Here is a 15,803-nt window from a genome sequence, read left to right on the forward strand (position 1 = left end):
GCTTGCTCGTTGCCAAGGCGGCAGGAGAGGGCGCTGCTGTGCGTTCGTACCGACGTAGCCAATGACGGCCCCAGAGAGGAGCTTTTCCGCGTTCCGTGGAGGTGGGACTTCCGGCGTCGCCCTCCTTCGGAACCACGTCCGGCAGACGGACTGCGTAACTGCGCGGAGGCGGGAATTTGGAAGGCTCCTCAGAACCGTGGAAACTGGAATATAGAGGGCCTGAGAGGAGGCTGCGCGCTCTGTACGCGGCTTAAGCTCGGCAAGTGTTTTTGGCGGTAAAGAGGCATCACCTTCGGGTCTCACCTCCATCAAAGCCCATCCGTGCCCGCCGCCGCCCAGGAGTCATCGCCCCGGACGCGGTGTCTGCTTCACGGAGGAGGAGACGGAGCTCAGAAAAGCCTCTCCAGCCTGAGTTCAGTGAGGAGCTGGGGACCAGCGGCCAGGGAGCCTTGGCAGGAGGAGGAAGTGTTGGAGAAGATCCGCAGTTGGACTTTACAAGTGTTGAGTCTGGTGGTGCCTGGGCCACTGGACTCAGGCAGGTCTGGGGTACCGGGGATGGGTCTGGAACATGCTCAGGGGACAGTAGGCTGATAGCCTGCCCCGTGTAAGGCCATAGTCAGGTAGGGGGCCTTGTGGAGGAGGGTGAGCGCGTTGTTGAGGATGTTAGGGAGAAAGGTCCTGGGCACATCAAGATGCGAGGCCAGCAGGAGAAGGACCCGGCTCCAGGATGTCGTGCAGTGGATTCAGATGCACTCATCCTAGAGGATGTGGTGCCGAGTCTCCTAGGAAGAATGGAACGCTTAGACGAGTCCCAGAGCAACCTACCCCAGGGTGATGCTTGAGAACTTTGCACTGGTGACCTCTGGGTCAGGCCACTGGCTTCCTTACTCCCACACCTAGAACTCTGTTTTCTTTGCTCTTGCTGTGTTCGCCTTGCAAGTTTGTGGTGGTCCTGTAGCTGCGGCCCTCAGGCTATGTTTCCTTCTCTCCGTGACTGCTGTGAACAACCCCCCCGCCACACACACACACACACACACACACACACACACACACACACATTCTATCAAGGGGCCATGAGTGGCTGAAATCGGGTCAGAAGTCTAAATCTTTGCAGCAGGTCATGTCCAGCTCAGTCACTTTCTCTAAGATGCCCAGCATTTCATGCACTGACGTGGTGATTGTCTGTGGGGCCACTGGGCTCTGCCTTGGAGACCTTCCCTGAACATTCAGTTTGTGGATTTTCAGTATTGTTCATATACAGATGATCCTCACGGGTTATGGTCTGTTGAGGGGTGGTTTGGTCCTCTTGGGGTGGATTCTCACAAACCTCATCAGCTCTCATGGCTCTGGTGGTTTCTACGTTCCCTGTGGTTATCCCAATGGAATTGATGAGGAGACCTGCCCTGGTGACTGCCCGAGGTGGGCTATTCTCACACCTAGCGTCTGGTCCATGCCATCTCAGGTCTTGGTGCCTCCCTGACCCCCTAGTGTTTTTTCATCCTCTTTACAATCCTGACTCCAGCCCCCTGGCTGTGCAATGTTTACCTCTTATTAACAGGTCCTGAGTTGATCAGATATCTTCAGATAGTCCTCACAACCCTGTTCCTCAGTTACACATGTGTATTCTCTCCAAGAAGGCAGGCACAGGTGGGACTGCCCTCACCACATGGTACATGCCTGTGGTTAGTGGCCACAGACTACTGTCATTGGATGGATTGTTCTAGCCTAGGCTGGACTCTGAGCCTAGCAGTATGTATTCCCTGCATGATTATCACCTTTCCACTCCATGAGGTCACCTGATTAGAGTACTGTCAAGAGCACTGATGGACCAGGTAGACTTGAAACCAAGGATGCATGAGAGGTCCTGAAGAGGCTCACCCATCGAGATTGCAAGCCGGGGAGTGGGAGTGTCTCTGGAGTTAGACTATTCTTGTGCCTGGAGCCTGAGCTGTACCTCTGGTGTCCAAGTGCCATGGCCACTACCCTTGTGACTTTTCTATCTTCCTGATTTAATGGACAATCTACCCTCTCATCTACTTCCCTGACTCCTCTATCCTGGCTGTCCCTCACCTCTCTGTCTTCCATGTCTCACCTCCCCTCTCCCTTCTTTCTGCTGAAAACATTGGTCATCTTCAACATGTCTTGGGCAGATACACATTCTTCAGTAGTTCTAGAAAGCCCATTCCTCAGTGAGCCAGGCTTCCCTGTCTTGGGTGTGGGCAGAGGCTCATGCTTACTTGGTCACAACTGGTAGGCGACAGCACTACAATTTGAACCCAAGTGTTCTCGACTGAAGTTTCCTCTCTTTACTCATCTTTCTTGGGCTTGCATTCACAGCTCATTATGGTTTTTATTTGTGTTACTTCCTGAGGTTGACTTCTTGGACCTCAGTAGTTTTACTTTTCAGATTAAAGGTTTAGTGCTTCTTTAGGGACCACAAGGACAGGTAATGAGATAATGGAGTCTTACTGGGAAGGTGGCAGGGTGACCCTAAATGTAGGACATCTTTTTTTTGGGGGGGTGGGGTGGGGAGACAGCACAAGCAGGGGAGAGGGACAAAGGGAGAGAGGGAGAGAGAGAGAATCAGTGTGGAGCCCGACATGGGACTCAATCTTGCAACCACAAGTTCATGACCTGAGCCAAAATCAAGAGTCGGACGCTTAACTGACTGAGCCACCCAGGCACCCCTAAATGTAGGACATCTACTTAGGACTGGCTTCCTGAAGGATGGCAAGAGGAGGGTGCAGTTTGAGTTGCCGCAGCAGGTGGACACCTGGAAATATCCAAATCACAGTGCAGCATGGGAGGCTGTTAGCAGTTGGGAGATACTTCCTGCCAACCAGTTGTGAAAGGTGGAGTGTGACTGAAGGTGGGAGTGTCCACACAGCCATACAGAGACTGAGCAGTGATTCTGAGCTTCCATTGCTGGCATTCAAATGTTGGTATTCTCACCCACCATGGGCTGATTGTAATTTCCCCATTTTATTTTATTTATTTATTTTTTAATGTTTATTTTTGAGACAGAGAGAGACAGAGCATGAACGGGGGAGGGTCAGAGAGGAGGGAGACACAGAATCCGAAATAGGCTCCAGGCTCCGAGCTGTCAGCACAGAGCCCGACGTGGGGCTCAAACTCAAAGACCGTGAGCCGAAGTCAGAAGCTCAACCGACTGAGCCACCCAGGCGCCTAATTTCCCCATTTTATACGTAAGGAAATGGACACAGAGTGGTGAGGCATTGTACCCACAGTCACATGGGAGCCCAGGTACAAACTCAGCTCAGCCTGACTCCCTAAGTTCTGACCCCCTTGCCTCTGTGTACCATTTTGCATGTAGCAGGACATGGTGGTTACATATGATGCAAGTTTGAAGTGTGTGGATTTGAAAGTATAAGATACAGAATCACATTTTATACATTGAATTTGAAACAGTGTAGACCCTTCTCTCTGCATAGTCTAGGGGGAATTATTCTTGCATGTCTCCAGTTGGGAATGATATAGCATGTAAGAATACATCCCTTGGGCAAGAGTCCTGCCTGTATTTTGTGATGTGCTCCCTTATCAAAGTGCAAACATTCCATATAAGTCTTCCTGCTAGGTTGAGAGGTCAGTGTACTTTATGGATTGACAGATGAGACCAGTGACCCTGTGGAGAAGTGGCTCTGACCCCCTATTCTACCTCCCATATAAAGCCCAGCAGTATCTGTGAGGGTCTTACAGCAATATTAATCCCAGTGAGCTTCCTCATGTATGCCACAAGGACTGTTTGCCTGGCCCTTTTGTAAGCACAGTAGTATGTGTGTTTACCTTACACTAGCCATTCTAATAGATATGTACTCTTATTTCATAGTGCTTTTTTTTTGTTTCCACACTCAATTGGACATATACATTCAAGGAATTTTTTAAATACTTTTTATTTTGAAGTACTTTGAAAGATGTTGCCAAACCGATCCCATGTACCCTTCGTCCAGCTTCCCTCAATGTACGTAACCATAGTACATTGTCAAAGCCAGGAAAATAGTATTAATACAGTACTTTTAACTCAACCACAGACCTTATTCAGATGACAGCAATCTTCACATATACTCTTTATGTGTTATTATCATATGTTTAAATTCATATTACTACCACCACCACCATCCACTACAGAGCTGTTCCATTTCACAAGGGAGCTCTTCTAACTAACCCTTAGGTCACACCTTCTCCCAATCCTGACGACCATTGATCTGTCCCCCATCACTATATTTGTGCCACATCACGAATGTCATGTAAATGGAATCCTATAGTATGGATGGGATATACTTTGGGCTTTCACCATTCATCATAATGCACTTGAGATCCATCCAAGTTGTGTGTGTCAGTAGCTTGTTCCTTTTTTTTTTTTCCAACGTTTATTTATTTTTGGGACAGAGAGAGACAGAGCATGAATGGGGGAGGGGCAGAGAGAGAGGGAGACACAGAATCGGAAACAGGCTCCAGGCTCTGAGCCATCAGCCCAGAGCCTGACGCGGGGCTCGAACTCCCGGACCACGAGATTGTGACCTGGCTGAAGTCGGACGCTTAACCGACTGCGCCACCCAGGCGCCCCTAGCTTGTTCCTTTTTAATTGCTGAATAGTGTGGCTATACCACAGTTTGTTTAGCTATTGACCTATTGAGGGACATCTGGGCTGTCTGCATTATTATTATTATTATTATTATTATTATTATTACAAATAACACTGCCACTAACATTTGTATTCGGTTCTCTCTGAACATGTTTTCATTTTTGTGTGGACATGAGTTGTCATTGTTTGTGTCAGGGAGGTGATAAACCCAAGAATGCAATTGTAGAGTTGTACAGTAAGTGTATACTAAACTGCCAAATTGTTTCCAGAGTAGCTGTACTATTTTACGTTCCCACCAGTAATTGCTATTGAACATCTTTCCACGCATGTATTTGCACATATGGATATATATGGATATATGGATATGGATCATATATCTGCTTTAGTGAAATATCTTAAGTTTTTGCCCATTTTCTAACTGGAATTTTTTTAAGTCAACTTGATTAATGTGTAGCTTATGTACAACAAAATACACTCCTTTCAAGTGCAAAATTTGATGAGGTTGGACAAATAACTACGCCCATGTGTTGAATTTGAGATACTCACTGGAGCCATTTCCTTGAGCCAATATAGCTGTGTCCCACTCACCTCCATTGTGTTGCTAATGGAAAGTATATTTCTATTTGTTATAAGCCAAACAATACAACTAATATAGACATATAGATATAGATAGATATATAGTGTGTGTGTGTGTGTGTGTGTGTGTGTGTGTGTGTGTGTATATATGGTTTTATATAGTTACTTTTAACAATAAGTTAAGAAATATGCATTTCTACTTATACTTACATAATTACTGGTGCTTTTTTGTTTTTTCATGTGGATTCATATCATTGTCTGGGGTCACATACTTTCAGCTTTAGTACTTACTGGGTTGGTTGACATGGACAAGGAGATAACCCCAAGCGCCTGCTCATCAGGAGCAGGGAAGAGAGAGTGAAAACATCCAAGTCACCAGCTGGGACTCTGTCTACTCTTTAACAAGCGCATAATGTGTTTTATTGTCCAAGAATGTTTAGAAGTATACTTGCTGATTATAAATACAATCATGTTTGGTGCCAACATTTTTTAATGGAGATACCCTAATCATTTCCAGTAGTGCCTGTTGTTAGGCAGTTTCCCCTCAAAACAGTGCAGCTCTTAAGTTCATTGTATGAGTCTCCTTGGGCCTGTCATTGGGAGAACTGTTTTAAATTTGAGTAGACAATGCTTCACACTGGTCAGCTGCGTTCCAAGTAGGCTACTATGAACTACAAGTGAAAATCACATGATTTTCCCTTTGTCTCTAGTCTGGCTCATTTTTCCTTTGTAATGTTTATTCTTTTTTGAGAGAGCATGAGCAGGGGAGGGGTACAGATAATCCAAAGAGGGCTCTGTGCTGACAGCAGTGAGCCTGATGCAGGGCTTGAACTCTCGAACCGTGAGATCATGACCTGAGCTGAAGTCGGACACTCAAGTGACTGAGCCACCCAGGCGTCCCTGGCTCATTTTTAAAATTTCTGATGTTTTCCAATATTACTCTAGTTTTTATTAATATGCATTGTTTTTAGAGCAGTTTTACGTTTATGGAAAATTGAGGTGATAGTACAGACTTCCCATATTCCTGGTATCCCTGCAGTTTCCCCGACTGTTAACATCTTTAGTGTGGTATGTTTGTTATAATTGATGAACCCATGTTGACACGTTATTAACTAAAGTCTACAGTTTACATTAGAGTTTATCCTTTGTGTTGTACATAATATGGGTCTTGACTCTTGACAAGTACATAATGTCACATGTGTCAGTCATTCCGGTACCATACAGAATAGTTGTGCTGCATGAAAAATCCCCTGTGATCCATCTGTTCCTCACTCCCTCACTCCCTCCTCCAAGTCCCTGTCAACCACTACTTTACTGTCTCTATGTTTTGCCTTTCCCAGAATGCCATAAAGTTGGAATTATGCAGTGTGCCTTTTTCAGACTGTTTCACTTAGCAATATGCATTTAAGATTCCTCCATGTCTTAAGCTTGATAAAACTTGATAGCTCAGTTTTTTTTTTTATTGCTGAATAATATCCCATTGTATGGGTGCACCATAGTTTCTTTATCCATTTACCTATTGAAAGACATCTGAGTTGATTTCAGTTCTGAGAAATTACAAATAAACTTGCTATAAACCATGTGCCTGTTTTTGTGTGGACTTAAGTTTTCGGCACATTTGGGTATATACCTAGGAGGGTGATTGCTTGGACCATATGCTAGGACTATATTTAACTTTGCAATAAACTGTCAAACTCTACCAAAGTGACTGTACCATTGAATGAGAGTTCTGGTTCCTTCTGCTGTCAGTATTTTGGATTTTAGCCATTCTAATACATACGTAATGCTATTGTTTTAATTTGCAATTCCCTAATGGCATACGATGTTTAGCATCTTTTCTCTTTTTTTTTAATTTTTTAATTTTAATTTTTATTTTTTTTAAAGATTTTTTTAACGTTTATTTATTTTTGAGACAGAGAGAGACAGAGCATGAACGGGGAGGGTCAGCGAGAGGGAGACACAGAGTCTGAAACAGGCTCCAGGCTCTGAGCTGTCAGCACAGAGCCCGATGCGGGGCTTGAACTCACAGACAGCGAGATCATGACCTGAGCCGAAGTCGGACGCTCAACCGACTGAGCCACCCAGGCGCCCCTACATCTTTTCTTTTTTTTATTTTCTTTTTTTAATTTGAGAGCACAAGTGAGTGAGGGGGCAGAGAGAGAGAAAGAATCCTAGGAGGGGCAGACAGAGACAGAGAGACAGAGGGAAGCAAAGCTCACCATTAGAGGCACACAAGATCAACTGATGTGGGAACTGAACTCAGAAATCGTGAGATCATGACCTCAGCTGAAGTCAGATGCGTAACGACTGAGCAACCCAGGTGCCCAAGCATATTTTCTTGTGCGTATTTGCTGTCTGTGGAGGTATCCCAATCTTTTGCCCTTTTTAAAAAGCATGGTGGGCAGAATTCTAAGCCCCCGAGATTTTTCTGTTGTAATTCATGAGACTGAATGGATTTTTTCTGCAGAACCTCCAGAGAAGAACTCAGCCTAGCCAGCACCTTCATCCTAGTAGGAGCAGAAAACTTAGCCATGTTGTGCTAGAACTCTGACCTCAGAACTGTGAATTAATACATGGATGTTTTGGTAATTGTGATTTCTTACACAGCAATAGAAAACTATTACACAAGGTTGAACCTTTGGCAGTGGCTCCCTCGCAAAGACTTCTCTTTGGGATGAGGCCGAACAAGGTGATAGCCATGGCTAAAGGCTTTCCCACTTTGATTGTACTTCTAAGGCTCTCAGTGTGAACTTTCTGGTGTGGAATAAGGTTGGAGCTGCAGCTGAAGGCTTTCCCACACTGGTTGGGCTAAAGAGGATATTCTGTGGTAGGAAAACTTAACATGTAGAACAAATTTGGGGCTTTGGGGTAAAGGTTTTCTACATTCATTGCATTTACAAGTCATTTTGGGGTGATAAATTTCTCAGTACTGAATGAGGTTGGAGCTATATCTGAAGGCTTTCCTGTAATTTCTGCTATTAAAAAAGTTTAGAGATGCAACTAAGCTCTCACACATGTGCTGCGCATAGGTCAACAAGCTGGAGACAGGCTGAGATTGGTGGAATCAGTTGTGGAGACAAGCTGAGATTGGTGGGATCAGTTGGATACCTGTGAAAGAGCTGACTCCCCCAAACTCTACCCTATGAAGCCTTCAGGTAATACCTATTGGGGCTACTCAGGGGGCTGCTCAAAGAAATGCAGGGAGAGTACACCTGGACCAGTCACAGCACCCACAACACCCACCATAGGGAACCTGGGAAAGAAGCAGCCCTCTGGTCCAGCTTTGGGATAGACAGAACTTCCCATGGGAAAAGGCAGAGGGTGATCATATACTTCAGGAGGGCATAAGGGACTTACCCGGTGAGTCGACGAGCTCAAAGTTCAACATCACATCATGGCGATTACATGGGGTTACATTAAGGAGCCTCCACTTCTTCTGGGAGAAATACAGGGCCACATCCTCACATGTCACCATACCCTGCAGTGGTGGGTTCAACTGATCCTAGGGGTTGATGACTAGGCAGAAAAAACAACCAAAATATGGACAAAGGGACACACCCAGCCAGGCCTTTGACATGGAAGGGTAATATATCTCTCACTGACATCCTATTTCCCCAGAGGCCCAAACTACCACCCCCAAACACATCCTGATGCTCCCCCTTTCCCCAGAACTCTACCTCAGAGAGAATACCAAGGTCACAACACCATTGATGCTGTTCTCCTCATGTTACTATTGGACTCTGTATCCAGCCCACAGCAACAACAGGATGGATGCCATCTATGTTCTGGTCCAGCCACACAGGCCTCACCCTTTCTCCTCCCAGCCCATTCCCTCTGTGTCCTTCAGATCACACCTCTCAGATGCAACCAAACCTACACACGCCATTCTCCCTTAGGTCGAGATACTTGCTCCCAAGGCCCTTCAGTCTGCCCTCCCCCCTATCAGAAACATAACATTCTTGGCATGCTCATAATTCCACACCCCTAGCACAACCTCACCAGCTCACCCCATTGGCAACTCCCTGGCCTCCCCACAGGCCACTCTCCATGTGGCGTCCTGAGAGTCTGTGGCATAGCAACCACAATCCTATCCTGCCTCAGGCCTGTCTGCGCCTGCACCTCCAATGGCCCACTGCCACAGGAATCCCCCACCCCTGCATTAAAGACTCCCCACCAGGCCCTGCTCCTAGCTTCAATATTCAGCCACGCAGAAGTACAACTGGATCTGAGATCCCGGACTTCCTTCAACTCTGCCTTTGCACAAGCTGTCCTTTCACTTGCTGTGACCCTCCTCTCCCCTCCTAAGGCACATTCAGAGTCCAGCCCACCTGGCCTGGGACCCTACCTGTCTCTCAGGTGACCCCCCATCTGCCACTGAGTGCCTCTGCAACTCTGAATGAAAAGCCTCAGGCCCCAAAGGGGGCAGACATAAAAGCCTAGCGATCCCACAGAATCAGCCCACTTACCACCAACATCCATCACTGTCATGCCACAGGCTCCACCCCAGGTCCACTTGTCTCTCAGGTGCCTTGGCCCCCTGCCACTCCCCCTCTTTATTCCCCTGCTAACATTGGCCCAGCCTTCACAGTGACTTAATGACACCTACCATCACCTTCCAACTGCATAGTCAGGACAGCTGGTCCTTGGTTCTCAGCCTCCCCTTCTCCAACCTGTAGGGGTATTCTTTACCATCCTTCACCCATCCCACATTGTTCCTAGTTCCACTCTCTAGCCCCACCCTTTGGATGTTCCCAACCCTGATCCTGCAGAATTCCAGAGCTGCATATCCGGGAGCCTACACAGCGCCCCCATTCAAGAGTACTTGGATATATCATGCTTAAAATCTCCACAACCACACTCCAGATCTTGTCCCTGGAAACTGCTCTAGACATCAACTTCCACATCTGTTGATATATCTTCCATCCATCAAACCACTGAGTCCAAACACCTAGGCTAACCCTTGATAGCTCAGTGTCTTTCACTGCCTCACATCAGGCAGTTGGGCTGGTCCTACTCAAATAACAGATCCAGAGTACAAGCATATCTGCCATCTCCATTGCCACCACCCTGGTGCAGCCACCTGTCACCAGCAGCCTCTTCATGGGCCTTCTTCAAGTACAGTCTGTTCTCCCCTCTAGCCAGAGAGAGCCTCCCAACACCTGAGTCAGATCATCTTCCTCCTCTGCTCTAAATCTCCCATGGCGCCCAGCATCCTCAGAACAGAGGTCTAGATCCATTCTCCGCCTGACTCCTGTCCCTGCTCACTGTTCTCAAAAGACCTAAGTGGGGCCTGTGGTTCTCTTAACATTCCCTGCTCATCCTCACTGCCAAGGATTTGTGCTGGTCTCTGTGTCTTTAACACTTTCTGTATCACATCCTACTGACTGACAGAAATGGGAACTCTCCTGCATAACCGCTGAATTATGGGCCAGATGGGACTCCCAAAGCCCAAGTAATTAAGGGCAGAGAGGCAAATGCGGCGAGGAGGAAAAGTCTCAGGATACCAACATCCCAGATATCGGGGTCTGAGTTAGCGAGGGCCAAGGGAGCACCCTCAACTCACCTGAGCCGGTCTGTCATCACCGCCAACGCCTCGGGACCCTGGGGGCGGAGCTGCACACTGAAAGGCGGATACCCCGGTGGGTCCCGCGGGTCGGCAGACCCGACCCCAGCCCAGACCTCAGGCTGACCGTGGCAGTCTGGGCCTCAATCCTCACCCCTTCCTGCGTAAAATGCCTACAGGGCCCTGGGTGCCGCTAGCCGGGGCAGCGGGGACGAGGACAGGGTGAGGAGGCTCGGGAGGCGCGCGGCCTGGGCGGATATCTCCGTGACAGGCAGCCCATCCCATAGTCGGGACAACGAGTCTCAGGGAGACGGAGCCAATACTGGAGGCTCACGGCTCCGCAAAGATACGACAACGGACGCTGCCCTCACCCAGCCTGTAGAGCACCCACAGTACTCACCCAGCCGGGAGCGCAGAGCCCCGCTGCGCGAACTACGCTACCCAGAAGACACTGCGACGACCTCTCGGCCCTGACCAATGAAGACCCAGGAGAGGGCATTTCGGTGAGGGCTTCTGGGGCGGGACTTCCGCATCCCGCCTCCGACGGTTGTTTGTCTAGAGTTCCACTTCCGACAGCCTCTGGCTTAGGGATCGGGTAGCAGCACCGGGACGGCGTCTGTTAGGCTCCCTCAAAGGGCAGAATCAGGAACAGGGACAGCACGAGAGTGTAGGGGTGGGGGTGGGGGGTGTCCCACCACGCCATGAACGTGCCTTTACCGCGACGAATGTCCCGCCTCCTCGATCCCCGGCGTCCCCAGCCATAGTGGGACCGCCCGGGGGCTGTGCAGCGGCTCAGAGAGGGGGCGTCCTCCGCGGCCACAGCAGAAGCCGGCACGTGCCCGCGGAGCAGCTAAGGACTAATGCCTGGGGAACCTCTGCAAGAGGAAAAGGAGGTGTGGGGAGGAAGACTGACAGTTGGATGTAGGCAGAGATGCAGATGGTGCACCGCACGGGCCTTCCTACTGCTCAGTATGTGCCCTTATCGGGCAGCTAAGGCCTCAACAATCCCTATGCAGAACATCCCGAGAGTGGACGCGGAAAACTCGCCCTCTCAGTGCGTGGCTTATGGAAAGTCCTTGGAGAAGAAGCAACTCTCTTTTACTACTGAAGAGATCACGGAGCAAAATCTTGTGTGCATAAGGAGTTTCGAAGGGCCTTGGTCCTATCTCCCACCTCTGAAGTCTACTGGAGCAAGTTCATATCAGAGAATTTTACATGCGCAACCATTGGGGAAAGACTTAAGTAAAAAATGCTCCACATATGTTTTCTTCTTTGGGCTCAGAAAACTCTCACCTTATGAGTAGAGCCAATGTGGAAAAATGTAATTCTGTATTTTCTAGAATTTGTATAAATGGAATCTTACAGGGGCGCCTGGCTGGCTTAGTAGGTAGAGCACGTAACTCGATATACGGGTTGTGACTTCCAGTCCCACTGGATCTTGGGTGTAGAGATCACTTAAAAATAAAATCTTGAAAAAAAATAATACATGGAATCTTAAAGATCATTCTTTCCTAGCTTTCACTTACCTTCATACTTTTAAGACATTTTCCTCCATGGTGTTGCATATATGTCATTACTTTTTTTTTTTTTTTCCCTTTGAGTAGGCTCCATGCCCAGTGCAGAGCCTAACATGGGGCTTGAACTCAGGACCATGAGATCAAGACCTGAGCTGATATCAAGAGTCCGGTTTAGGGGCACCTTGGTGGCTCAGTTGGTTAAGCGTCCCACTCGGTTTCAGCTCAGGTCATGATTTCACGATTCCTCAGTTCGAGCCCTGTGTTGGGCTCGGCACTGGCAGCTCGGAGCCTGCTTGGGATTCTCTCTTTCCTTCTCTCTCTGCCCCTCCTCCGCTCACGCTGTCTCTGTCTGTCAAAAAAAAAAAAAAAAAAAAAGTCCAGTTTAACCAGCTGAGCCACCCAGGAGCCCCTAAGTTTTTGCTTCTGATTGGTTAATGGGATTCCATTTTATGGATGTACCACATTGTATTTACTCATCCTAGTAATGGATATTAGAGTTGCTTCCATTTAAAAAAAAGTATAAAATTGCTATGAATATTTGTATACTGGTCTGTGAATATAGTTTTCATTTCACTTGAGTACCTATGAGTGGGACACAATATTTAAACATGGATATGACTGTTTTTAAATCCCTAAGTTTTTATTTTTCATTCGTCCCACTGGTAGTTATTTAGGAATGTTGATTGTTTAATGTTTAAAAATGCTAATTGTTTGATAAATCTATTAGTTACTAAATTGGCCATGAAATAAGAATAGTAAAGTCTTCCTCTGCATACAAGGCAGTCCTATAACCCCAAGTTCACATCCCCACTCCAAGCATAATTATACTGGGGCAGGGGTCACCTTGGTCAAGTAGATGAACCTCTGTGAGCCCTGGTGTCCTCATCTGTAACACAGATACAATAGTAATCACTGCACATGCTGAGTTCTGCTGGGCACTGTCTTTTATCTATGTATCTAGTCTTTTATCTATATAACTTTGAGCCTTTCAAACACCAGGGAAGCTTGTGCTATTTTCGCCCTTGTTTTGGCATGAAGGAAACTGAGACACAAAAAGATCACATTATTTGTCTAAGGGCACAGAGTGTCCAGCTCTGGAGTCTTTTATCATTAGCCTCTTCACCATCTCTAGGACTTACCTGTGGGGCTATTTGAGCTTTAAAAAAAAAAAAAAAAAAAGCATGACAGGCAAACCATGGTGCTTGGAATTTAGTAAACTCTCAATGAGTGTTATTACATTACTGTCATAGTTATTAATATTATTTTTTTAAGTTTATTTATTTTGAGAGAGTGTGTGGGTGAGCAGTGGAGGGGCAGAGAGAGAATCCCAAGCAGGTTTCCCACTGTCAGCACAGAGCCTGATGGAGGGCTCAAACTCACAAATCATGATATCATGACCTGAACTGAAATCAAGAGTTGGACACTTAACCGACTGAGCAACTCAGACATTCCTATTATTATTATTATTGAAGGATGAGAGCTGGGAAAGTTTTGCACTGAACTAGAACCTTCTCCCACATCCCTACATACATATGGCTCCTATCCAAGGATTGCCCCGTGGTGCTCAGCTAGGTGTAAAATTATCTTCAAGACTGGATTACATATGTCACAGAGGTGGATCTTCTGGGTATCAGGACCAACCTTGAAGATTTGTGACTCTTCTTTTATAAAAACAGTCTGCTTGAAAGTTGCCTCGTCGTCCTCCACTCAATGCCAACAAGCTGACAGTGAAGAAATGCTGACAAAGTCCATGGTGACTTTGGTTGAATGGGGCAGTTCCATCATAAATGTGTGTCTAACACTAAGAACAACTCCATTGAGGAGGTTCAAATCAGGTTAAGAGGCTGATGTGCAAGATCAGAGAATGTAGGAGGCCTCATGAGGGACAAGGATACAAGAATGAAGTACAGAACATGGAGAAAAGGCAGATTCTCCAATACATACCTCTATAAATGTTTTTCAACAGAGCCCTGTTAGAAATTTGTAAATGTTGTGCGGAAGGGTGTGTTCAAGCACAGGAAAATCCAGTTGAAACTGAGTATCCAGTATTCAAGAACAGTTTAAGGATATGAACATATCTCATAATATGCTAAGTGAAGACCAAAACTGGAAAACTACTAGAGGGAGCGGTGAGAGGAATGAGAGGTGGAGGAGAGAGAGATAGGGCAGAGGCAGGGGCAGGAAGGGACAGAGAGCAGAAGTGGCAAGAGGGTTGAAAGCGGAAATATGGATGTATTCATTTTCTAGGCCTGCTATAACAAAATTCCATAAGCTGGGTGGCTTAACACAACAGAAATTTATTGTCTGACAGTTGTGGAGGCTAGAAGTGCAAAATCAAGGTGTCACCAGGGCCATACACCCTCCAGAGCCTCTAGGGGAGAATCTGTTACTTGCCTCTTCCACTTCCTGGTGGTTGCTTGCATTCCTTGGCTTGTGGCTCCATTACTCTGACCTCTGTCTTTGTTGTCGCATCTCTTTCTCTGACTCCTCTGCCTCCCTCTTGAAGGGTACTTGTGATTGCATTGAAGCCCGACACAAATAATCTAGGGTAATCTCCACATTTTAAGATCCTTAATCACATCTGTAAAGTTTCTTCTGCCATATAGCACTCACAGATTCTAGGAATGAGGACATGAATATCTTTGGGGGGCATTATTCCACCCACTACAGAGCTCTTCACTTAGCCTGGGATGGAGTCCAGAACTGGTGGATGCAATGAGCTCTGAGCTGGCCTCTTGGCAAGGGAGGGGCCAGCTGTGACCATGAACCAAGTCTGCAGCCCATGGAGTAGGGACCAACAAGAGCCAGCTGGGTCAGAAGAACCATACTCCAACCTGGTTCAAAGAGAAAGAAGCTCCTCAGACCGTGTGCACACGGCCACTCAAAGAAGGGCACTATCTTCTGTGGTTCACTGAATATCAAAATCAAGAGTCATGAGTAATTTAAGACAGGCAAGAGCAGACTATAGCTTGTGGTCCAAATGCAGCTCATTGCCTGTTTTTGTACTACCCCCAAGATAAGAATGGTTTTTACATTTTTTATGGTTGAAAAAATCAAAAGAACACCATTTTGTAACATATGAAAATTACATTAAATTCAGATTTTAGCATCCATAAATAGAGTTTTTATTGAGTAAAGTTGACACACAATGTTATATTAGTTTCAGATGTACAACGTAGCCATTCAGCAAGTCATATATTACGTTATGCTCACCACAAGTGTAGCCACCATCTGTCACCATACAACGCTATTACTGTACCCTTGACCATATTTCCTATGTTGTACCTTTTATTGCCATGACTTATTAATTCCATAACTGGAAGCCTCTACCTCCCTTCCCCTTCACCCATTTTGCTCATCCCCTGTCCCCTCTCCTCTATGGCAACCACTAGTTTGTTCTCTGTATTTACGGGTTTATTTCTGCTTTTTTTGTTTGTTCATTTGTTTTGTTTTTAGAGTCCACATACAAGTGAAATCATATGGTATTTGTCTTTCTCTGACTTATTTCACTTAGCATAATACCATGTAGGTCTGTCCATATTTT

The sequence above is a fragment of the Prionailurus viverrinus genome, chromosome E2 (assembly GCF_022837055.1).
Source record: "Prionailurus viverrinus isolate Anna chromosome E2, UM_Priviv_1.0, whole genome shotgun sequence".
NCBI lineage: Eukaryota > Metazoa > Chordata > Mammalia > Carnivora > Felidae > Prionailurus > Prionailurus viverrinus.